This window comes from Sabethes cyaneus, chromosome 2, assembly GCF_943734655.1.
Source record: "Sabethes cyaneus chromosome 2, idSabCyanKW18_F2, whole genome shotgun sequence".
In the NCBI taxonomy this organism is placed as follows: Eukaryota; Metazoa; Arthropoda; class Insecta; order Diptera; family Culicidae; genus Sabethes; species Sabethes cyaneus.
The window spans coordinates 222,492,461-222,518,616 of NC_071354.1; the positions used below are offsets into that span (position 1 = coordinate 222,492,461).

The 26,156-nt window shown below is 39.7% G+C and overlaps 1 protein-coding gene across 7 annotated transcripts in view; it reads right to left on the reverse strand.

Annotated features, from left to right (window-relative positions):
* The window catches only part of LOC128738464 (talin-2), a 135,165-nt gene that overhangs the window by 81,127 nt on the left and 27,882 nt on the right, over window positions 1-26,156 (reverse strand). For all 7 annotated transcript variants that reach the window (XM_053833631.1, XM_053833628.1, XM_053833627.1 and 4 more), the window contains one exon: window positions 15,031-15,239. The gene's annotated coding sequence lies outside the window, so the exon portion shown is untranslated. The remainder of the gene's footprint in view (window positions 1-15,030; window positions 15,240-26,156) is intronic.

Sequence of the window (26,156 nt, forward strand, 5' to 3'; positions counted from 1 at the left end):
AATCATAGAGCTTGCTCTGGCAAAAAGCTAAAGCAGACTGCTAGCTTTGTTAACTTGAAAATATATGTCCGTGACCAGAAAAGTTAAAGTTTTACTATCAAATCATCCAGATCGATACAAAACAAAATATCCAATTGAATAAATATTAAGTTTTCAGCTGTTTCCGTAGTTGTGCAGCATATGCGCATTAAATTTTGTCGTGTATATTGGAATGACAGGTGGATAAAGTCAACGCACCATCGAAATTGTGCTAATTTTGATAATCAGTTGTCTAAATAAAATTGATATGTTCAATTAGCCATTCTCTATTGAGAAAAATGATTCTAGTTGCTTTTTGTGACATAAAAACCGTTGATAATAACTTTTTTTTTCAGGTAATTCACACTTTACTTTGAAAAATTTTTGTGTGGGGGCTAAACAAATAGTCGAATATGGCAATATGGCTTCGCATAAAAAAATGTTTTCGGTGTTGAACTTTAATATTCTTCATAAAAAAAGCAAAGCCTTGGACTTAACCGTCTATCTAAGAATCTTCTTTATCGACAGAATTCGCAGCCGGCTGTTAGATTACAGGACGACAATTACGGGGCTAATGCAACGGTACAACTTGACTCTCTCTAACAAGCCGAGATTCGAATATACGACGACTGTCTTATTAGACCAGCAATGTTCTTCAGAATAGCAGCAATAGACCAAATAGAGTCAGGGCGTTAGCATATTAATAGCCCTATAAAACTATCAGATTTATAGTGGTTTGTCAAGTAATAGCAATAAGAGCAATTTTGTGTTGACACGCCATATTATATTGCTACGCTCTACTTATAATAAGTGTATAAGAGATGGGGCGCAACCAACTAGTTTTATCGTGGTAATACAAGCAATCACAGTAAATTAGGCTTATCAACTGTTTTGGTATGGTTTTATGATTAGCCATAGGTATGTTTTGATTTCTATCATCTTGGTAATGCGTATTATCATAATAAAACCAGAGAAAATGGCTAATAGCGCAATAAAACCTTTATAAAATTCAAATAAACCCATCCCAAGCAACAATGTGAGTTTTATTGTACTTTTATGGTGGTTTTCATGACCAATTTTGGTCTTAAATGCCATCATAAGAGTATAATAAAACCCAAATTGTTACTTGGGATGTTTTAGAATTGTGATTTGTGATTTCATTATTGGCGATTGGCGAACATCTCACGTTGCTCAGGGGCCATATGGCCGATTACAAGTCCTGGACAAGTTCCTTCGAAATTCGTTCCTTGTTTGGATCAGAAAAGAAACTTGTCCGGTGCTGCTCATACGGTCTCTGAGAGACATGATTTTGTCGCCAATCACTACTTTGTCGAGTGCTGATGTTTTGAAACAATAAAATGAAATGTTTCCTTATGGAAATTGGTTCCGGTTCTGGATCACCCGGATCCGGATGGTGCGCACCATAACTGCAACAAAGGAGCTGTCCGTAACTGCAGCAAAGTAACTCATATGATAACTGATAAGTTACTAATCATAAGCACTGAACCAATTTGAATAATTTATGTATCAAATGAAGACTATTTAAACGTGGTTTAAAAGCAAAGAAACAGAAAGGTATTTCAGGTTTCTTTTTAACGATAAAACTTAGTTCCTTGCAGGCAAAATAAAACACCATGCGAATCCGTTCAGATGTCGAAACTCGAATCAAAAAGTGACACATTTTTCAATATACTTTATAACACAACATCAACTTCAGGTGTTTTTGTCCCTAAAACAAAATAAAACGCATGATTTATTTTGTTTTGTAATTTACGGAATATTTTACTTCGTAAAACTCATGTATTAAGTTAAGTTTGTGTATTTGAAACTTAATGTAATGTAAATCCAAGTTAGGTAAGATAATGGGTTTTATACAGATTTGAGAGTGCCTATCGTCAACTCAAGTCCTCTTATCCTAATTCACTTCAAGAAAACTATAAAAAAAATTGAAATATCTGTCATTTCATATCAAAATTAATAAAAGCGCTTCAACGCGTAGTTTGAAACTCATGAATTTATGATTTTTGGGACCAGCTAACTCAGAAGAAGTCAATCTAAGCACTAAATCTAAATCTAAAATTTTCTCAAAAACGAACAAGTACACAAATTTAACTTTAATTACTAATTTGTGCTAACATAAGAACTGTGACAAATCTTAAGCAAACTGGACACTAGACTTCCTATTCCACGTAAACGGGTAACAATTTACCCGAAACTAGTCAGCGGAACAGAATTACATCCATATTGTAAGAACGAGGAGTTTGGTGACCTGTTTGTTTAAAATAAGTGCACGTGTTTCGAACAAAATCAGAGTACTTTATATTTTGATTACAATTTTTTTCATGGAGTTGCTGAACTAATTGGCTGAACTATATCTCCGTCAATGAATAATTCTGCTAAATAACCTTCAAAAATCTTGCATATTAAATTTTCTTTTCAATTCTTCTGAATATTTTTGCCTATCCATCCACGAAAAGTTTATTTGAGTTTCGACTGAGACTTTTGCACAAAAAATTTTGAATAAACTAATGTGTCAAGATCAACTGAGCTATCACATATTCTACCGTCAAATTACCTTAGCAACCAATCAATCAAAGTTGACTACCTTAATGTTGCTGGAAAAAAACCCGTTTGCAACTATTGAACCAAAACAGAACTCAATTGAAAGCTCAATCCCAAGGATTTTCTATGTTCCTCAATCCGAAACGACGACAAACGATCGCCCAATCACCCCGAACACTTACCGGCAACCGGAGCGCCTTCAGCAGCAACGGCACGAGGCATGGCCATCATCGTTACGGTCTGTTCTGTTTCGTCGCACATCACCAACTGCTGTCCCGCCACCACCGACCGCCACGCCGCACTTCGGTACGGTACGCTACCGCTACATATTATTGTTCCAACTTCCTGCCCGGTTTTCGGATGCGGAAAAAGCCTCCCGTCACGTGTTGGTATGCGCGTGTGCGTGTGTGTGTGTGTGTTTGTGCGCGCGCTATTTAATATATCTTTCGATTCAACCTGCTGCCAGTGGTGTCCCCCCACCGGAATATAGGATTCGGTGACTCATTCTTCCCAGCAGCGTATTTATTTTCCCGATTTGAGCTTCATCGTTCGTAATTTCACCCAGCTTTTCAAACAGGAAAAATGTCGAGTTTGAATGTGGGAAATGATGAAAATTTCCGCGCAAAAAAGTATTATGTAACATAAGGCACTCTGCAGTATTCCCATATATAACATACACCGCTTGATCCGCATGGATGTCGCCAACAAACGTTCTAACCTGTGGAAGTGACGTAACGGTTAAGAAAGAAAGAAAGCGAAGCAAAATAGGGAGAGAAAAAAACGATGGCAATTCAAAAAGCGGAAGGATGTCAAAGTTTAGCAAACAGTTTTTCCGATTGTTCTATTTGAACGAAGGGGGAAGAGTCCTAAGCCGCCCACAAAAGGAAACTTGTGTGGAAAGTTGTTTAATTTTATGAGTGTGTCTCTCGGTACGGATCTCGTACCGTCGCATGTGTCAGTGTGTGAATCTGACCTCGCTCGGATCAACGGCAATTCGGCCGTCGTGGTCGTCGTCGCCGTGAGTCTTGAGGCCCATCAAGAAGATATTTTTTTTCCTGCGGAAGGTTTCTTAACTCTTATGCCTGCTAAGCAGTGTACACAGACTTTTCGTCACGTTCCGTCGCCGTGCTGTATTGTAGGTACGCTGCCTGCGTTGATAGCAGCGGAATGCCACCGAGGATGCGAGCCTGAATCCCGTCCCGGCTTTACTGTTTCGCGGTTTGCTTTCTTCCCTTTTTGTGCAACAGAATGTTGCAAAGGATTGCGAAATCGCACGGTGCAGAGAAGACGGATGATTGTGGCGCTGAACTTTGCCATTTTTATTGCTCCGCGTGACAGTGCATGACGAAAGATTTGCTTCGTTCCATTACTTGTCCAGTGCGGTTGGTGTCCGTTTCCGCAGGAAACAGGTTCAATTTTGTGAACGTGCCGAAATGCGACAATCGACTATTATCACTGTTGGGGCTTTAAAAAAAACTATCTTGCATGAGGATTTTAATTCAAAACTTACTCCTTCGTACATTTCCAAATCCAAATCCACCATTTCCGAGCTTTGGCGAAAAAAAAACTTTAACATGAAATGGCAAATCGGCAAACAATAGCTACCGCCCGGCTTTCCACCGTCGATTTTCCCGGTAGAAACCCAAATGCGAAGGTGTAGCTCGGGCTGTTCTATTTGCTCAAGTTTCACTGCGGCTCGCCACCTGCTCACCGCTCTCGTATGGCTTTACCCCCAGGGGGTCGCATTGCTGCACCCGGATTTCGAAATACCGATGAGCGGTAACGAAACGTGAGGAAAGTTTTATTAAATTCTGTAAATTAGTTTTGAAGTGTTTTATTCACTCCCATTCAGCCGGCGAAGCGAAGGGGCAATGTGTGTGATTTAACAGCGAGAGCACCTAGAAAAGCGCTTCTGTGATTTCACTGTGAAAAGTTTCCACATGCGGCCGAACCCGGGTCGGAAAATGTGGTGCAAAGTTTTTCGCGCTCCCCCGATACTGTACGGTACATCATTTATCTTGGGGAGCAACCTTTATCGTCGGAGTTCTTTTCTATGTGGCCAGCAAAGGAAACCACCGGGCCGAGGTTTGGACGAAAAAAAAGGCAGAAGTCCGTAAAGGCATATTCTCCGCTTTCCATCCCACTTCCAGTGAAACACCCTCACGTCAGGATACACGAGCAATTGACATCAAGCGGAAAAGTGAAGGACGGGTGCTTGGAACGGAATCACGAGAACAATCAATTTCCACATGGTTGATTCTTAATTTGAACCATTTTCAACTTGTCCCTTTTGTAGGCGGTAAAAGAGAATGGAGGACACTTTTCGCTGGAAACAAACAGGCCAGACATTAAGTTTGATAGTGAGAAAAACAACAGAAAACCAAAGGAGAATCACCAAAGCATCACTCACTTGTACAACAGTAAACTCTATCAAATGGTGTTTAACGATAAGTGCACTTGAGGACTAACAGTACTCCTAGGAAGTTAAAATCTTAAAACGTAACATCTAACAACTGGGCACTTTCGGTGGAAAAATTTGACCTTCCAGCACAACACAACACACACTTTGTCTGGCACTTGGCAACCGTACAACTGATTCACTGAACTTGTTTGAACTTGGCTCGAAGGAGATCCTCCGGACGAAACCGTGAGGCCAGGGATAAATTAGAATGTCCTCTCGGGACAACGGTTAGGCCTAGAATGACGGTAGACTAGGGATGCTGACGAAGGGCTCACGTTTTTCCGATTCTTTTCCCGACTGTGTCGTTCCTATCTATCGTCTATTTACTTGTCTAGAGCGAAAATACAGGCGCACTTCTAAGGCCTGATTAAGTGAGAGAGAGAGAGAGTACAATCGCTTGCGTTACATTCCAAGTACACCAACACCATCAACCGTATCCACAGTATCAGGCGTATCTCCCTCCACAATCGAACTCCCCCTAGTGTCCACCCAGACATACTGCCATGTAAGTCCAAATTTAGAAAGTAATCTAAGCTCCAGTACTCTCATCTGTCCTGTCAACAGTGCGAGCCATCCCGACCAACACCAGCACCATCCCTGACGACACACTGCACTTGCTGAAAACACACATACGCACACGACCACCACCACACGCATTAACCGAAGAGTCACCCTAGTTCAGTGCAAGGAAGTGAATTTTCCACGGCGCGTTACAATCGCTCCCTCGTCCCCGCGGCGGCGTTCTGCATCCATTTAAACCGATATGTGTAATAGCATTACATACATGCACAAGTCGATTTATCATCCCTTCGGAACTACCCTTTGCGAACCCATCGCTGGCGATGGAAAAATTGGGGTGAAAGCACTCACCAACACACACGCACACACATACAGACTCGTTGAGAAACACTAGGAAAGAAAATCCCATTAGTCACTCATACAAGCGCTTTTCGTCATCCACAGAGTAGTACCGTCCGTGCGGACAACGCGACGCACGGCGTCGTACAATGTTGCTGTGGGCTGTTGGTGGTGGGTGACAGTAGGCGATGCTTTCAACCCTCGTTTCCATTCCCAACGCCTCACCGCGCTCGTCGCACAGCCGCTCACCACCTAGCCTAGTGAGTAGTCTCCTTATTGTCAAAATATGATAATGCATTTTTGTTTCTCCTTTTTTTTCGACTCACCCGCACTGTTGTAAGATAATGGGATGCCCATGTTTGAAGACATTCAGCAGACGACGGTCGTTCGGTCGGCAACAGAAGTAGACGAGAAGAAAAAAAAATGGAACGGAGCTTCGCGATGTTTGTTCTCGCTTTCATAAAGCCACAAAGACGGATTGATATGGTGTTTGTTTGTTGGCTGTGTAGCAAAAATCTAGATGGGTAGGTAAATCTGCTTTGAGCAATCCACCCGCCAGAGGCCACCAACCCACCAGCCAGCCAGCCCCGAAAGGTTGATGAAAGTTTTGCAGGCTATTTATGTTTTCTCGCTGTTATGTTCACTCGCGCGCGCGGGGTGTTCACTTTTGTTTCAGGTCGCTGCTGCTGCTGCTGCTGCTGCTGGTGCTTCTGCTCTGTCCCAAAAGCTCGCCATTTGGTTGGTTTGGTAGCGGGGCTCCCACTACGGATTGGATTGTTTTTTTGTTTTTTTCCCTTGTCCTGGAAGGGAAAACTATTTCACGTAGGACAATACTTATTTGATCTTGGTAATTGTGAGGATCGGTATAAACCAAAAAAAGTTGATTATTTTGTTTTTACCGAATACAGTCGTTAGTGTCTGCGAAAATGGCTCAGTTTTATGGTTAAACAAGATAAAAATAATTTAGTGTCTCTGTCTTGAACAATTTTTATTGCAGAAATAGATTGATTAAATTTGCGAATAATGCCTATTGCCAACTGTTTTAATAGAGGTTGATGTTCTCATTAGCTTAGCTAGTAAAAATAACTTGAAAAACTATTTGTAAACTTCGAATGAAATGAAGTTGATTCAGATTTGTTGATGCAGTTTTTTCCATTTGCAAATCATTCATTTATATCAAATCAAGATAAGTTTTTCTTTTCTACATACTTTTCTACACAAACTTTTTCACAATTGTATATCACCAATTTAAGTGTGTCATTTGAGTGCATATTGCACTTTAATTCAAAATTACCAATCGGACACTTATTATTTGACCTTTGGAGTTAGACATTAAACCTAACAAAAAACAGTCATTTACTCATTACTACAAACGATAAACATAGCGTACACCCGTGGCAGCTCAAACGTTCTCAACGCTGATTTACGTTGACAGTTATCTGTGTGCGGTTTGTTGTCTCGCGGTGTACAGAGTATCATGTTGATAATTTTTGGTACGGATAAATTATAAAGTTTATCTATTGTTGTGACGCTGTTACTGATATGCGAATTGTTTTCCCCGAAAAAGTCAAACAAAATTAAAAATTCATGTTTACGTTATCTCTATATCAGTGGATGTTATCATTCTGATGGAATCATATTTTTATTTAGATGCGATTTAAAGTTACTCTGTGCTGACACTGACGCTAAATCTAGTTGTTTAGACTAGACATTTCGAATTATGAAAAAAAACTTTTACCAAATCTCTATTATAAAGAATGAATTATAAAAAATAAATGTATTTGGTTGACGGTTAGTGAACGGGGACGTTGGGGACGGCTCTTGACGGCTCCTCGTTCCTCAGACTAGAGAGAACTTGCGCTCCAGGTTAGGAGCGGCTCAACTCTACAATCTCTACAATTGTGTTATACACCACTTTTCGAATTCTGTTTGAGTGAGATGCTATAGTCAAGAGAACAAAATCGAAGTAAAAGGAGCATATACCAAGCCTGATCAGCTCGAACAATGCTAAAGATTGTCCTCAAAAAATGTTTCCTTTTGTATATAACTTTTTATTGGATGGGTAAAAATTGATTGTTGTTGTTGTTATTGTCTTTTATTAGTTACACATTACACATGTTAGTGCATTAGTGTCGGGGTAAAATTTATGAAATTTTGAGTAGAACTAGCTTAGAGTGTAATGTTTATATATGCCAAATTTTATCACAATCTGTCAAGTGGTTATAGAGATGGCTTCCAAGCAATAAATACTTTGACAAAAAATTATGGGCATGGGCATGGTGAATTGCGAATCAGTTGGGAATCGACCATTCGACCGTGCCCTTTGTTGTAAAATCGTTTTGGAGGCTCAGACGAACCAGCGGCGAGCTGGTAGCGGAAGAAAAGTGAGACAACCCGTGTAGGCAAGGAAGGTGCGGGATTACTTGATCCGAACTTTTCGATTCGGGACGTAGCCAAGAAGGTCCATTTTTCTGTCTGGCTCGTAGAGCAGACAATGAAATGGGCCGGACTTCATACCTTGAAGGTGAGGAAAACGCCTAACCAAACCGATAAACAAAAAACAGTTACCAAATCTCGGGCCAGCAAGCCGAAATGCATCGTTCTGGATATGAGACATACATTAAAGCGGACGCCAAGCAGATGCCCGGCCTGGAGTTGTTCGTCGGTAAGTCCCACCTGCGCTTTCCGGTGGTGTGACAGGTGATCTGTGGGTGCGGCAAATTCAGCAAGCCGTACACTACAACCGGCACCATCAACTGCCAAATATATACAGTAGAATGCCTCCAGAAGCGCCTGACCGGATCTGGCTTCGTGTCATTACGCGAAACCGGCAATGGAGTGGTACGAAGCCAACGATGTTGTTTTTGTACCGAAGCAGGCAGATCCACCAAACTCATCAGAACTTCGTCCAATAGAAAAATTCTGGGCGAGCTCCGGAAAACACGGAAGGTCTTCAAAAACGACCAGGATTAGTAAAAACACTGGATGAAAGTGTGTAAGAAAGATGACGCAAGTGCTGCACAGGATTTGATGGGTAGCGTTAAGTCCAAGGTACGGGCATTTGGCCTTGCAGAAAAGTTAACTCTGCCAAAACATCTAAATAGCTAAATAGCTAAAATGAATTAATTCATTCTTTAAAGCTTCAAACACAATGCATACGAATTTTACTACGTTGCGGCAATTTGACAGTTTTTACATGGGTTTTCTGTCAAATTTCCGCAACGTAGTGAAATCCGGCCTTAAGAATTTCAAACTATCCGTCATAAAATAAATTTCTGGTAATCATTTTTTTCCGTTGCATTTTTTCGAATACGCCACGTACCGACATCAAGATCGTCATCGGGATATGAACGTCCAGGTAGGAAAGGGAAGAGAGTATATACCGGCGATAGGGCCCCATAAGCTGCACAGCGACACAAGCTATAACTTTTCCCACGCAAATATATTTACTAAGTCAACTGGTGATCACATGATCAACGTACGATGAACCACTCTAGGTATAAAATAGACTCCATACTGATAGATACGCAATGAAAGTTAACCTAGGAGTGCCCATGGAAAATAATACCCAAGAAACATTTATGCGCTGAAGAAACATTTTTGCAGCGATAATTATTCAGCCATAGCTGAATATGCATCGAATAAAATTTATGTAAACCATTTTACAATACTTATTCAGCCGAAATTGGAGAGCTTATACAACCTATTTCGTTTGAGGCAGAAAAAACACTTGTTAAGCATTGATTATTTAAAACACGCAAAAGCCTGAATTAACGTCCATTGCAACTTTGAAAACAACTACCCAAGTAACAATTTCAGGTTGGTCAAACGTTTTTTAGCTGAATTTATTCAACTTGTGGCTAAACTATGGTTTAGTTTTAGAAATCAAAACATTTTTTCAGCTCTTAAGCATCTTAATAGAGGCTTTTGCGCGTCTTTAAATAACCAATTTGCGCAAAGCTGGAAACAAGGCGCATAGAGGTTATATAAAGGGCGATATAATTGCTTAACAAGTGTTTTTATTCTGCCTCAAACGAAATAAGTTGTATAAGTTCTCCAATTTCGGTTGAATAAGTATTGTAGAATTGTTTACATAAATTTTATTCGATGTATATTCAGTTATGGCTGAATAATAATGGCTGCTAAAATGTTTAATCAGCGCATAGGGCTTTTTTATTAAGATGACCAATCGTTTATTCAGCTAGTATAGCACAATTATTGAGAATATTGACGGGTTCTGCAGAGGTTGAAGTTGCGCCTAATCTGCTTGTGACACTATTATTTGAAGCAGCTGATTTACAGCGCATTCGTTGGCTGCTTAAACACTTATAGAATTCAGAGGCCTTTGCTGAAATCTATTCAGTGTCTACCACTTGTATTCAGAGTTAAATCAGCTGTAACCAAATCAGTACCATTTTGATTCAGCTTCGGTGTTTGTTGGGTAATGTCCTAATACCTGATCTCAAAGAAGTCAAATAAGAAATCGGGTTGCTGAAAACCAACAATACCGCCGATAAGGATTTGGCCGACAAACGTTGGCAACGGTGCTACATTGGGTTGATTCCAAAACTCGGGAGGAAGAAAGCTACCCGAGGAATAAATGGAAACAGAGATTTGACCCATCTACAAAAACGGTGCTTAAGCCAGCTCGAGTGCTGATCCTATCGCGGCATAACGCTGGTAAACGACGCCTACAAGATACTTTTCCACATCCTGTTACGCCGGCTGTAAGCAACAGCACAAAATTTCGTAGGGAATTATCAGGTGGACTTCATGCGCCCCCCCCCCTTTTCGGACCAAATTTTTAACATTCGACAGATCTTACAGAAATGTCGACACTACGATGTTCCCACACATCACATCTTTATTGATTTCAAAGCAGCATATGATACTGTCGATCACGACCTGCTATGGCAGCTGATGATTTGAGTGATGTATTTCGTGTGAATCCCGGGGACACTCTCGAATCCCTTAGAGGCACGGCGAGGGTTAAAACAAGGTGACGACTTATCCTATTCAACATCGCTCTAGAGGGAGTGTTCTAACGAGCGGGCATCGAAATGAGAGTCACGATTTACAGTAAAAGTTGCTAATTTCCTAACTTAGTTTTGCTCATTGAAACCTTGGACTGAGTTCTACAAAAAATATGTCGCCCTAACTGAGTTTACTAAAGTTGTCAGAAAACGATCCCAAAAGATTATTATGATTTCGTTTCGTGACCGTTTCATGGAGACGAATCGGATCAAGTCTTAGACGACGATTTTCATCGTAATTTTTGTTTCAAGATTTTTACCTAAAATAGCTTCGGTATAGTACCTAATCGGGCCACCTGGAGATCACCACAGTCCATAATCTGGAACAGCTCAAGTTAACTGAAGTCGCTAGTATGTGCAAGCCTTGAGGCGGGTAAGGGAGAGCTGTCACGAAGCCTCTCTCAAGGACTGCTGGGATAGCGTTAAAGCAGCCATCAACAGCGCAGCGCAAGCAGCCATTGGCTTCGGAAAAAGGAGTCGACATAACGGCTGGTTCGAGAAGGAATGCCAGACGGTGTTACACGAGAAGAATACAGCGTAGGCGTGGGCGATGCCTAGAAGAAATGGTGTGCGAGAACATGCAACAGCAGTATCGTTTTTAGGAAACGCGTAAATTCTACAAGAAATTGAACGTATCCCGCAACGGCTTTCTGCCGTAAGCCGAAACATGTCGAGATAAAGACGGAAAGGATCTTGTCGGATGAACTTAAGGTGATCGAAAGGTGGAAGTAGCACTACAATGAGCACCTGAATAGCAGGGAGACGAAGTGCCAAGACAGCAGGGGTAATGACTACATCAGTACGGTGAATGATGGTGATGTGCCGATCCCCACAATAGGTGAAGTGACCGAAGCCATCAAACAGTTCAAGAACTACAAGGCAGCTGGTAAAGATGACATCGAGGCGGAGCTTATCAAGGTGGTATCGGATAGGTTGGCTACTTGTCTGCACCGGCTGATAGTCAGGATCTGGGAAACAGAACAGCTACCGGAGGAGTGGAAGGAGGGAGTAATATACCCAATATACAAAGAGGACGACAAGTTGGAATGTGAGGACTATCAAGCGATCACCATTCAAAGTGCTTTCTCAGATCATCTTTCATCATCTATCGCCGCTAGCAGGTAGATTCTTGGGATGTTATCAAGCCGGTTTTGCAGATGGGCAATCGACAGCAGCCCAAATTTTTGTGTTGCGACAGATGTTCCAAAAGTGTCGCGACTCGCGGGTGTTGATTCATTGGTTTCAAGACCGCCTACGATACTATCGACCGTCATGGGCTATGGAAAATTATGAACGGAAACAGCCCTCCCGAGAAACTGGCAAGAGCTATGCTGTGTGAGGATTTCGGACCCGTTATCAAGCCCGTTTGAAACTCGTAGGGGACTTCGACAACGCGGTGGTATTTTCGGTCTCCTATTTATAATCGTGCCACAAGGTGTTATGAAACATGCGGGGCACGACCTTCGAGAAATCCAGCCAATTTATCTGACGACGTGGACATTTTCGGAAGGATGCTCCAGGTGGTTGCTGAGCAGTATCCCAGTAAAGCAGTAAAGAAGATTGGATTAGTGACGAATACGTCCAAAATCAGGAGGAACCGGGCGCGATCGAGCTCGCATAGGCAATAGTGTGGTACTCTAAGGGAACGTGTTAGAGATGGTGGATGAATTTGTATACCTCGGCCCGTTGATGACGCCGGATAACAACTGCAGCAGAGAAATACGCAGACGTAAAAGCCTAAATACCAGCTTCACCTCCGTACCGAATGTACCATGTACAAAACGATAATAAGACCGGTAGTGTTCTGCGGGCACGAAACGTAGACAATGCTCAACGGGGACTCCAAAGCGTTGGCCGTTATTGAACGTCGTGTGCTTGGGACTATTTTTGGCGGTGTATGTGAGAACGGTGTATGGAGGAGAAGGATAAACAACGACCTGGTGCAGCTCTTCGGCGTACCGAGAAAGTCGCTTAAGCCGGAAGGGTGCATGTTGTGCTCGATTGTTATACCAAGAAGAGTAAGACCTGAAAAGTGTGGGACATTCGAGAAATTGGAGACAAACAGCCATAGAACGAGTTTATTGGCGGAACATTGTAAAGGACATCGCACCAGGATAAGTAAATAACCGACATGAACATGATTTTTTATTTACGCTCAGATGAGATCAGATCATCAGTTTGAATAACGCAGCACATTTTTCCAAAATTCTAACTGAGTTCTGACATGTTTGTCCCATTCGGCCCAACACTTCATTTCATGTTCTTAGTTTATCATTTTGTATCGTTTGCCATTTTTAATACTTTGAAAAAAAAAAATGTGTACATGTATTCCAGTACACACGCAGAAAAATTGATGGTACATGGCTATCGTTGCTGTAATAAGTGTTTATATTTTCACGTTAATCAGCTCAACGGTTTTCTCTAGATAAATTCTAGAAAAAAATGGCCTCTTAGCTGCAAAAAGCAAAGCCTTGGGCTTAAACGTCTTTCAACCGGCTATTCGACAGACTTCACAGCCGGCTATTAGCGTATAGGACAGCTACGGGGTTAGTGCAACAATCCTACTGGCTCTCTCTAGAAGTACCGCCCAGCCGAGATTCGAACATACGACGACTCCCGTTAACTGTATATAACCTCTTAAAGACAACATAATAAGATACATAAAACAAAATATATCAAGTTTAAATGTTATTTTCCACTATTTGCATTAACAAAAAAATGAATTAGAGAGCTGATATATTTTTTACAGGACAGGAACTTTTCGGTCTCATAACCAAAAATATTTTTTGAAAATTGAAGTTTTCTGTGCTTATTACGACACGTGGTCATTTTTTAATTTCCAGACAACTTTCCTTGAAGAAACGAAAAAATCGAAAACTTCTACTGCGTGTGTCCTTCCTAATAATTGCACAACATATCCAAAAAATATCAACACTTTACCTGATCTAGTTCCGTTCATTGAACTGTTGGATCGAGTTCGGAAAAATATGTTGTCGTAATTAACATACGGCAGAAGTTTGTATAAATTTAATATAAACGCTAATAACTATAGTCCCCCAAAAACAAGGCACTTTTAAGTGCTTTCGAAACAAACAACATATTTTATTCGCCATTATTTTGTGTCTTTCAAATCTAGATTTGAATTTGCTCCATTCTAATTTAGGCTACACGAGAATCATACTCTCATCTCCCGATAACGCTCCGTTCGGAAGACACCCGATCAGGTGGGTACATTCGTTCCACTTGAACGCTGCGCTGAAGCAAGCCTTAAATTAGCGGGAATACTTAATTATGCTAAAAGCCCAAACAACCGAAACTTTCACATGCAGTAGCGTAGTAGCGACGGAAGTAGCACCCCATTTGGTAGACGCCAGAAGCCAACGGTTACCGTGAAAAGCTGCATTGCCGAGCAACTTCGGTAGTCTGTCGGTTGGCACCGTATACCATTAAATGATGCTGTCAGCTACTATGCCACCGTTTCAACAGCAGCGTACTGCCGTATAGTATCCAATGGTGGTGCACCAGTAGCGGCAACAGCGTAGCTGGAAAAACCACTCGGAAGCTGTGTGTCGCGACGGCCTGGCGCCACCAGCTAGGAGTCCTGGCTGTTCTGCTACGGGCCCTGAAACTCAACCACCCGCAACAGCCGGCCGAGCTCGTACAGAGCTATGCCACCCCCGCAGGTCACTACAAGGACGAACCCAGGAAACGAGGCAAGCACATTCGGTCGCATCTCATATATGGCAGCTTGTGCTAGGGTGGCACTAGCTTCACTCTGAAGGCCACCCAAAGAGAGCGTTTGTTGGTGGATGGTCGCATGACCGACGTGTTGTTGCTACTAACGATACAGTTGCTTGCGCCGATCAGGAGGCAGCAAGACGGGCTATTTTTCATCACATGTTTTCCGCACCAAAGGTGCTGGACAAAATTGAGTTATTCCCATTGAGAAAAAATAATACAATCAAGTTTTAGTTCGGTATAAAAATTGTACCCTTGTGATGGCTTCACAAATGGGAAGAAAACAATAGACGGGAAACATTCACCAACCAACTTTGAGGGTTTGTCTGTCGTTGAATAGTTGATCGAATTTCCACCTACCTTCGATGTAATGAAAATTGTCTGCCACCTGCGCTGATGATTGGTGCTGTTGCTGTACCCGAGTCGATATTTTTGTTTTCCGTTGTCGTGTTTCGCTAGTGTCTATTCTATGATGTTATGTACTATCGTCGATGCTACTACCGCTGGGGATGGTTACGAATTGCTTTAACTTTTTACAAGTGGTGGTACTTTCTAGTTTCGTGGAATTTCTGCAATGAGAAGAAATAAAGTTTGGTTGTTAGATATCATACCTTAATAGATGTTGATGAAAATGAATTGTAAGAGCAGAATAATTAAATTCCATTGACAGAACTTTGGACATTCACAAAGGATGTTTTAGTGTCTTTATTTTGTACAGCTGAATACAACAGGAGCAGCTTAGAACAGCTATTAATATTCGCAATAGCAAGTCGCCAAAGAGCGAGAACGCCCTTGTGACTAACTGCTAGATTAGCTCCACCGGGAAAGCTCCCCACTAACGCGCAGAGCACGCACGCCAACACTCTTTTTTTTTCGTCCAAACAACATATCCCCAAGTCGCCATCATTCCCGGCCCGGCTGATCCCATATAACAAAACACACTGTTGCCGCCCTTCCACCGTCGTGTGTGCGGATGCTTTGCTGGAGATGGTTGAGTGTCGTTGCTAGCAAAATCGGAAACCCAGATTCCATCAGGATGCCGTCGTAGCAACTATCTGGCGTCCGTCTGGCTGGCGCCGGCATATACAGCATCCCGCGACGACGACGCCCCGTTTATCCGCCGGAATCCGTACGCTGCTTTCGGCTCGGGCCAAGGTCTGTGTAGCAAGTTTTCCAGCAGAGCTTTTAATGCGATTTCGACCGTTGGGTAGCGCACGCTACACATGGCGATGATGTAGAGAGTTTTGCCTCGAGAGCGGAAAAGCGATTCGTAAGAATATAACAGTACGATTATATTGCACATGATAAAATATATTTGGGAATATCGTTCGACATTACAATCGCAAACCGATGGCAATGATGCGTTATCGGTTGTAAATAGAATATTTTACGATTGGCTCGGTTGGGGGTTGTACTTTGGATTATATTTTCGATGTGGTGATCTTGCAAATTTTCTCAATGCAAGTAAATCATTGGCTGTGAAGTACCAAATTTACGTTCGGCCAGCCTTTGAAACGACGAAGTGCAGTTTATCATGTACCGATGCAAGCCGTTCAAATGAAGTTTCAAACACTTTTAAACGTACAGCTTTCAAATGAAAATTTTACTAATAAAATTAAGTCATAGCCTGCTGTTTTAATTTTACGTGGAATTGAACAGATATATCTGGTAATAAAATCCCAGAATTTATTTGCATTGAAAACCAAAGCACATTGCGCCTCCATTGTACCATCGGAACTTCTTTCATTTATTTAAAAAATGTGTCTCAAAAACAAAAAATACGTTTCTATATCTATGGTATGTTATGTAAGAAAGTCTCAGATTTTCTGAAGAAAATATGAAAAGAATTGGCTGTTTTGGTCCTTCACGATATTACACAGAAAAGAAAATAATTGGGCAAAGGTTAGCAATAAGTCTTTATTTTTGCTGAAAAGCCTATCAAAATACTTTTCATTTGCAAACAAAATCATTGAAATCATAATCCCAAGATTACAAATTTTTAAAACAAATCTCAAGACAAAACGGATGGCTTTTGAGGTTCCAAAGCAGGACCGTTAGTGACAAATAAAAAATTGTGAATCTGCAATTTTCCGAAAAGAAACAAGTACGCAAGGTTTGGAAAAAATTGGAACACGGTCAGAGCGTTGCCGAAAGAAAAATTTTTGAAATGACATTTAGATTGTCAATTTTTAATAGGGCAATTTCAGGAGAGGTCCCGCAATTTCGTTAAATTTTGTACATGTGCATAGTTAGTGCAAGTATGAACGAAAACACTTAAAAAATTCGAGGCTTCCAATTTTCCCAAAAAAACTGCAAAGGAAATATTCCTATTTTCTTGGACTTCGCTCTTTCCAAAAATTCATACCTCATAAATCAACAACCATGGGCCGTCGTCACAGAACAAAACATATTCTAAAAATCGTCAAACAACTGCAAAAAAGTTTAACAATTTTCCATGATTTTGGTTCAAAAATTTTATAACGAAACAGAACAGGATAAATCAGTGCGTTTTTCAAGTAACTAACCGACTCCATTCCAATATACCGGCTAGAATCAAGTCGACACAAAGCTATTATTTCAAAAATTTGGCAGCTTTGTTTAGTTTTATACGTCTTATACGTTTTATGCATGTATTTCATCGCAATTTCTCAATTGTTCCGCAAGGTAGCACTGAGAGACCATGGCGTTTTGCAATGTTTTTCACCAACGTCCCTCTACTATTGGATATTGGTTGCGTAAGACTTGTGTAAGGTGATGCACAGAAATTAGTTTTGGCCGTTTTGGCTAACATTAGACCCAGTTGGTGACATTGGAATTACTGGGATACTAAAGTTACACTTGGCTTACACAGCATATCGATTATTTCTGAAGCAAGACAAGATTATAAACGCAGACAATCTTCTCCTGAATGCATTGAAGTAAAGGATAAGAGCTGCCTTAGAGAAAGCTCAGCGGTTCGTTCAAATCGACGAGAAGTATTGCTTAATCACTATGAAAATATTCGGTAATTGATAACAGCATAACATCGACGAATTGTTGCTTCTGAGAATGAATCACTATTTTGCTTCTGATAAAGCTGCATTAAACAGCATTAATGTTCTAATTATATGTGCAGAGCGAAATGGTTAACCGGTGAAATCATACTTGTTATTGCGAGAAATACGATCAGGAATACTGTAAAATCGTAAAATAAAATAATGTAAAATCGTAAAATAAAATTATGGATAGAACCGTAATGGTTTTTCATGGAATTATTCCATCAATGTGAATCTTTATTATTTTAAGAATATCTTAAATATAGTGCAGAAATAATTAGTACAAATCATTATTAAAAACTAATCCAAAAATGGATATAAAAATGTTAAGAAATATGTGGAAAAAATGTATGAAGCCTTGAATAAAAAACGATTTTTAAAACTTTGATCCATGTACAGCCAATATAGCGTAAAAACATGAAAATAATATTGTATTCTTCCTAAAAAATCAAAACTATTAACAATTGTTCACGCTTACTATAAAAACATAAATTTTCGTGTCTTTTAGAGTACATAGGGTAGACGAGCTAATTTATATTTCCAAACATGAATGCTTTTGCTAGATGATAAATCGGGGAATGCCGAGTTTCGAAATTTCACTCTCGCACTATTTTTTCCGTTTCATAATTGACAAAATAGTCAGACGATGCATAGTTGTATCGTCTACGCTTGTGCTTGGAAAGTTGAAAAATCGCGAAGAAAAAGGACGTCCGTCTGCAGCTGCACTTCGACTATGATCGAATAGCAATCTGTTTTTCAATCATTCAATGTTGTTCCGTTCTGTCCGAATGTGTTTTGTCCCAGATTTGCTAACCCCCAGGGGTTCGCCAAAACTTTAGTACGCTGCAGAATAGTATAGGGAAATCCGTCAGGGGGTACGCGAACCAAAAAAGGTTGGGAACCGCTGCACTAGAGGATTAGTTAGTGTAGAAGATTTTCCGATCGATCGGTGTTTAAAATATTGAAAAAAGTTCAACGTTCAAAACCTAATCACCTAACCCAATGCCCATCTGGCATACAAAAAAAACTATCACTTTTCATGACACACGCAATTTTAGAATAATACCCGTAACACGGACGGTGTACGGTGATAAGCCCATACAAAAAAAAAACACGGACGGTGAAAAACAAAAAGGCAGATGGTTTTAATTAAATAAAACAAATTTTAATTCAGAAACAAAATTAAAGGTCGGACTCCATTCCGAACAGACGCTTGCTATCCAATTCACCACTACTCGTCAACCCAGAAAAACAAAAATATCCTCCATTTTGGTAAGCCGTGCACATGATGGATCAATCAACACTAACATTTCGAAAATTAGAGACATTGGCAGCCTTCTGCGCCTCAGTCGTTCAATCTTCATATGGCTTACTTCACCAATACACTATTACCTTAGGAGTTCCGCAAAGTAGCAATATGGCACCAATGTAATTTTCATTGTTTTTAACGATATCACTTGCTATTGGCTATCGGTTGCAGACTTGTGATGCTGATGATCAGAAAATATTTCTAGTTATTCTGGTGTGCCGTAAGTGTGGTCAATACGATTTTTAGTGCGTTAAGAGCCTGATTCTTTTTAAATGTTCTTGTTACATGTATTCCGAATTTATCGCGAAACATCAAGTGGAAGAAATTTGGAGGCAAGCCGAAGCTGACTGCCGCCCACAAACAGAAAAAAATCAAATTCTCCCAAAAGTATCCGAATGATGAAATGTTGTGCTTTCACACGAATCCGGAATCATAAGTACAGTTGTTATTGGCACGATCTGAAGCAACAGAGCGTCATGATGTCTATGAAGAATTATGGGGATCACATTTGATTCTTTGGGAAGCTTTCTCCTTCCATAAAAAACCATTTGTTGGTTTTATTTCTACCTAAATAGGCTGTGAGATGTTCCTGACAGTACTGGAAGACGTTTCGATTGGTCATATTACCAACAACACTGCTGAGGATAAATGTTTTCAAGCGATTCAAGGCATGGTTTTCTCAAAGATACATTCCGATTGCCCTGCATTGATTGACCTTCTACCAGTCCTGATTACAATCCTCTGATTCCTCTGTAGAATATCTTTTCTAGTACGAATTTCTAGTAGTCAATTTGGCCCCGCTGACTTTACGGGCTATTAGCAAGACCTACGAAAAGATCTAGACTACTTTCTTAGTTGCAGATTCGGACGATGATTCAGTTTAATGGCTTTAAATGGGTTTTATGCTTTTGGCTGGACTAGTTCGTTCACTCTGACTCAATTTTGATTCATTTAACAGTCCCGTCTCAGCCGGGAAAAATTTGACAAACTTGTGTGTGAAACACTTGTAGAACTATAGTTATCATCTTCAATTTTGCTGAATAAAATTTTGCTGTGTCTGTTGTAGTTACGATGCTACAATCAATGCTAGTGCGTCACTAGTAACTAAATGAATGTTCATTTAGTCACAAACGAGGTACTAGCATTGCAGCATCGTAAATACAAAAGATACAGTAAAACTTTATTCAGCAAAATTGTAGTTAATAACTGGTTCTACAAATATCCCATGTATAACTTTGTCAAATTTTGCTTGGCTGAGACGGTACTGTCAAATGAATCAAAGTTGAGTCAATCATCGTTGAATTGTTGAAAATCTATCTAGGGTTTATTTCTAATTCCCGTCGTAGTAAGTAAAGCCATTCTAATTTTCATCATTTGTTAGATGGATTGAATGAATACTCTAAAAGTTCTTGTGCTGATTTGACTAAAACACACTTACCTTCCGATTCGTGAACTTTGAAATCACTGAAAAGCGATTATTAAAGTATATTATTGAAATTACGCAACTGACTTTATTTCTTAAATTCGTCGTACCGTTTTAAAATTCGTCCATCAAAATTTTTCATCGTTCGAACTAAAAATCACAACAATGTTTACGAAGCTAACGCGCATGTATTTGTGTAGGACGGCATGACAAATGTTATTCTGTTAAATTTCTGCAGGTCAGGCAAGTTTTCCTGGCTGTAGAATAACGACAATGCCTTGCGTGAGTTATTTTCATTTATGAATGACGGAAATTAAAACGATTAGTCGACATTTTCTTCTTCGGCGCACGAAAAAACGTAGGAAATTTGGCTGGTGAGGACTCTTTAATGATAAAAAGCATTTAAATAGATCTCAGATCACTTTGATTGATCGCGTATGATAGACAACAAACTAAAATATTAGGGAATAACCAGCAACATATATAAAAGTGAGCGAGACTATGTTTGTTTGTAAGTACCACCATAACTCCAGAATGCCTTGACCGATCTCCACCAAACTTGACACACATATTCCTTGATATAAGGGAATCAGCAATGGGGGTTGATAAGAGGAGTAGGGTTCGTAACAGTTCGTTCGTTCGTGCAAATAGGCAAAATGTCTTTGTTTGTTTTTCTTTATAGGGTTTTATACGCAAGTGGACAGTTATTCAAAAGAGGAACAAGCGTTATATTTTTGCATTATAAGCATTTCGGTTACAATAACTGATGTACAAGTGGCTGTGAGACAAAGGTGCCCCGAGTAAGATTGGGCACTCAGCTAGTATTGACGGATTTCATGACAACTCGACCAGAGGTTGGCATGACCCTCTCAGAATTTTATGAAACTTTGTGTGTGTAAAGAGTTCACGTAAATAAACAACTTTGCATACTTAGTTTTTCGAAAATTGGTCTAGACTAACTTTTGCAAAGGGCTTAATTTATTATAAAAAATTTAACTCGAAAATTATAGCACCTACAAAAAATGATCAATGACTAAATTTTTCAATATTTTTTGTATTTTCATAAAAAAATACCTAAAGAAATAAAAATCATTTCTTCACTGAGAAAAAAGCATTTTAAAAACTAAAATTCGATTTTCCAAAGAAGCCCATCTCGGAAATTGTTGAAATTTTTTTTAAGATAGATAAGGCCATTGCAAATCATATTTAAAGTATTTGTCAACCCCCCCCCCCCCTTGGAAATTGGCTTGAAAAATCGGGGGGGCAACAAAATAACTTGTAGGATATGAGTCAAATTTCTTTTTATAAAATCAGTTGTCTGTGGGCTCTACAGTCTAAAAAACTCGAAAAATGAGTCTCCGAGTTGAATTAACGCTTCTAGTACGAAACAGAAATGGAAATACTAACAATGGAATTTCCGAAAATCGTCCAAAAATTTTTCCTTCGTTTTTGTCTTTTTTTTTTCGTAGATTTTGCATAGAAAATAATAACGTATATATTATAAGCAAGAATAGATTCGGTTTTCACGTTTAAACCTTAAATAAAAATTCTTAAAATCCATGTTTTTTTGCTCAATTAAAAAATTCACTTTGTTTTTTTTCGCCCCCCCCCCCCTTCAGTGGCCGAACACCGGAAGGACAAAAACTTTATAAAATATTTGTAATGGCCTAATTATATGACCGACAAGTCTTTCATATATGATAAAATGGGCATATTTGAGGCATTTTTAAAAACTTTTTTCCCTTAAACATGTCCATTTTGGAATGTATAAAAGATTTGTAAGCCAAATATTTATCTACCTTAAAAAAATTAATCAATTTTCGAGATGGGCTTTTTTAGAAAATCGGATTTTAGTTTTGAAAATACTTTTGTTTCAGCGTAGAAATGATTTTTTTTTCAGTATTTTTTTATGAAAATACAAAAAAATTTCAAAAAGTTATTTATTGATCATATTTTGTAGGTGCTATAATTTTCGAAAATACTGAAATATCTCTTTTCCGAAAAAAGTTTTTGATAGAAATTGCAATGTATGGAAGAATTGTAGGCCATATAATAATCTATCTTCAAAACAAATTACATCAAATTCTGCGATGGCCTTTTTTGGAAATTCGATTTTTAGTTTTTAAAATGCTTTTTTCTCAGTGTTGAAATTATTTTTTATTTTTTTCAGTATTTTTTTTATAAAAATTCAGAAGATTTTCTAAAAGTCAGCCATAGGCCATTTTTTGTAGATCCTATAATTTTCGAGTTATATTTTTTTATAATAAAAAAGAAAAAAACAATCCCTTTCCAAAAGTTAGTCTAGACCAATTTTTGAAAAACTAAGTATGCAAAGTTTTTTTTATTTACATGAACTCTTAACACACAAAAAGCTTCATTGAAATCTGAGAGGGTGTTGTCAACCCCTTCGACGAGTTGGCATGAAACTGAATCTTAAATCTGAAATATAACTATAGAAAATAGCCACTGTATTTAATGAAAAATCATTTTATTCTATTATAGTGTGAACTATTACACAATTTTCGTTTTCAAATTTAGGGTAAGTTAACCTACAATGGACTTCGGGAACAATTTCAGCGTTTATTAGCTTATACTTTTTATTTTCGAGGATATATGACATGAAACAGCAAGTACTAAACATACCACACGGCTCAGTTTATAAAATTTTAGCTGAATTCAATAAGTAATGCCTTAAAATCGACATTTTCAACATGTTAAGGTCCATTTTATAGTTAACAATGCGAAATGTCGCCATTAGTGGACCATCTTCATGCAAAATACACTAGAATTCCTATAATGGACCCGGTCGCTATCCTATTGTAAACCACAAGGACCATAAAATGAAAACGGACATTCCAATCTACCAATTCGCAACATAAATTGATATCTTTTAGGTTTAATCGAAAGCTACTCGCATTGTAGTGTCAACGGTTGCGTGTTTAGCGTTACCAGTTTAAAATAATTCGTGGAAGAAATCTACTCAAGCATTCACTGGTCCACTAAAGGTTAATTTACCCTATCTGGCTCATAAGTTAAACCTGAAATGTTTGTACGGCTATAGAAAAAAGTCAAAATGTAGAAAGGATGAAAAGGTTTAAAGCCAAATTCACTATCAAGAAGTGCTCCTACAGCGATATAGGACTTGTTACTTCGAAAGGGTGTCAAATTACAATTGATATCCCACAATTTAATACAAATAATTCCCTCCACAAATCTCTAATTTTTTTATTGATTTAGAGTAGTTTTTCTATTTCTGTTTCCTTTCCTAGGCTAATACTTCCGACTATTGTACTCATATCAAGTGGATGATTAAAGTTGAGCCATATGTTTTACATACATAAAATTCTAAATACGGTTCTACTTTTTTTGTCCGACGGTAAATTTAGAAACATAACATAATAATCACTTTGTTTTGGCGACGCATAGAATCTATGACGCCCGGAAGGAGAAATTACGTGAGCGTTGTTTTAGTGCATCCGTTGATTCTGATGTCAATTTCTCGGTCAAACAATCAAACAATAACGCACAATACCACAATTAAACGTTGGAAACAGTTAAAGTTTCAACCCATTTAAGGCACATGAGGGCATGTGTGTGCGTATGTGGATGATTAATTTATGATCGCACTTTCAATTGACATTGCTTCAAATGTGCTACAATACCGGCGGCGGACGGCCGCAACTGGAAAGTTATTACAGTATACATACGCTGCTTTTATCTAGAGGCGACACACCTCGCAATTGAACAAATCATTCAGCAAGCTAGAGAAGCTTGGGTTTTTATGAGCTACTCAAGAGTCAATGTTTATTTTTTTCAAAGTCTTATTTGAAACTAAATTAGTTTAAAGCCCATGTTAGTATGGGTTTTTTCCATTAATATACATAAAGTTTAGAAATTTTGATAATTCCCATCGGTCACGCTTTCCCTACGACAATTTGTCAATCACATTATAATGGTTATCATTGGCAGCTCACTGACTGTGTGACCGAGAATTGCGCCGATATTGTCTCGTCCATCAGCAGCTGTGGGCAGTATGTGGCTTTTGTCGGACACGGAGAATGACACGGCCATATTGCTGCGGCTACTGGCAACCTATATATTTGGAATGGAACTCAATCAGTATGGTGAACCTTCATTAGCAACACTACAACAGGGGGCATCAAGTGTCCTGCTGCTGGCTCAAATGCATATGTTCGTTTGACTGGAGGCGGAGGTGGGTTTCAATTTCCTTAGTGAAAGCCTTTCGGATCACATGAGAGTAAACAAGCCTGGCAGGCTTGGCAGTAATGGGCCAGTTTGCTCCCGAAATCGGAAAGTCAACACAGGACGGATGTATCAGGTTGAGCAAACCGATACAGCAAGGGCTGACGATGCTAGTTTTGTCAATGCCGGATTGGGGTTAGTACACTCTTGAAATGGTGATTTTTTCGACACATCGATTGCACCACTTTGTGGTGCGCAATTTTCACACATTCACTTTAACGATCTATTTTATCGTTACGGCCGCACATCCTTCCAGAGCAAAATGTGGCAAACAAACAGACCGATTTTCTCCTGCAAAACGAAAATGCCGATCGGTTCACCCAGAACGAACTGACAAACAGAAAGCCGGAAAGCCACTCACTGATTTCCGAGGAATGGTGAGGTGAGGATACTGGCGCACCAGCAGGAGGTGTCTACGGCAATTGAAAAAAGGGGGCGAAACGCGAACAACATATTGCGAGCAAAGTGCCGATGCACTTCACTTACTGCGGTGTCGACAGTAAGCATTCCAGACCGCTGGTAGCTGACTGACTGGCTGGTGGCCCCGGACGATGGAGGACAGCAATCTTTGTTGGGGTGTGCCGTGCCGCCCTCATTACGGTCACCGCAGCTGCTTCTGATGGTTTCGCTACACGCGTGAGTGAGGTCACGAACAGAGCTACTGGACTATTTAATATGCAATAAACTAATCGGGAGGCGAAATGAAGAGTGCTCGTGCTGGAAAACGTGTTTGCAATTTTATTATTTCTGTACATAAATATAACAATGTACGAGTTTGTTCTCGGAAGTTTATTTTCACATTCCCGTAATGTGAAGTTATTTAACACTCAAGCTGGTGTCGGGAAGATGAAACATATGCCAACATGTTCCCTCTGGCGTAGCATAATCGTTTCTGCGGTCGGCCTCCTTCTCTGGGCCTCCCACACGAAACAAAAATACACGGCCAATCGGCAACACTATATTAGCGTCCTCCCGGTCTGGCCGGTCTCGTTTCTCAACTTTCGTTACAGTTTCGAAAACACAGTTCGTTCATAACCTGCGCAATGTGAAAAGTTGCGGTTAAAAATGGAACCTCACGGCATAGTCCACCACACCGCACCAATGAGATAGTTTGAATCTAACCAGAAGTTTGTGTCTGCTGAACAGAGAAACAAACATCAATGCCATTCTTATTGTCCAATGTCATTTAGACAACCATAATTGTAAACGTTCACAGTATCATGACACCTCACTAATAGGGACATATTTCAACATTTTAAACAGATTTAATTGTCAAAGGCTTTGGCGGAGGTGGTCAACCTTTTGGCTTACGAACAACCAAACACCATATGGGCGCAGTTCTAACCGCTGCTGGCTGACATCAGCGCCTACGTACAGGTGCAACCGTTTACTGACCAAGGTCTTCCGATTCTTCGATCAGTAGGCATTCGAGATTCGGTAAAGCCCAAACGAACGG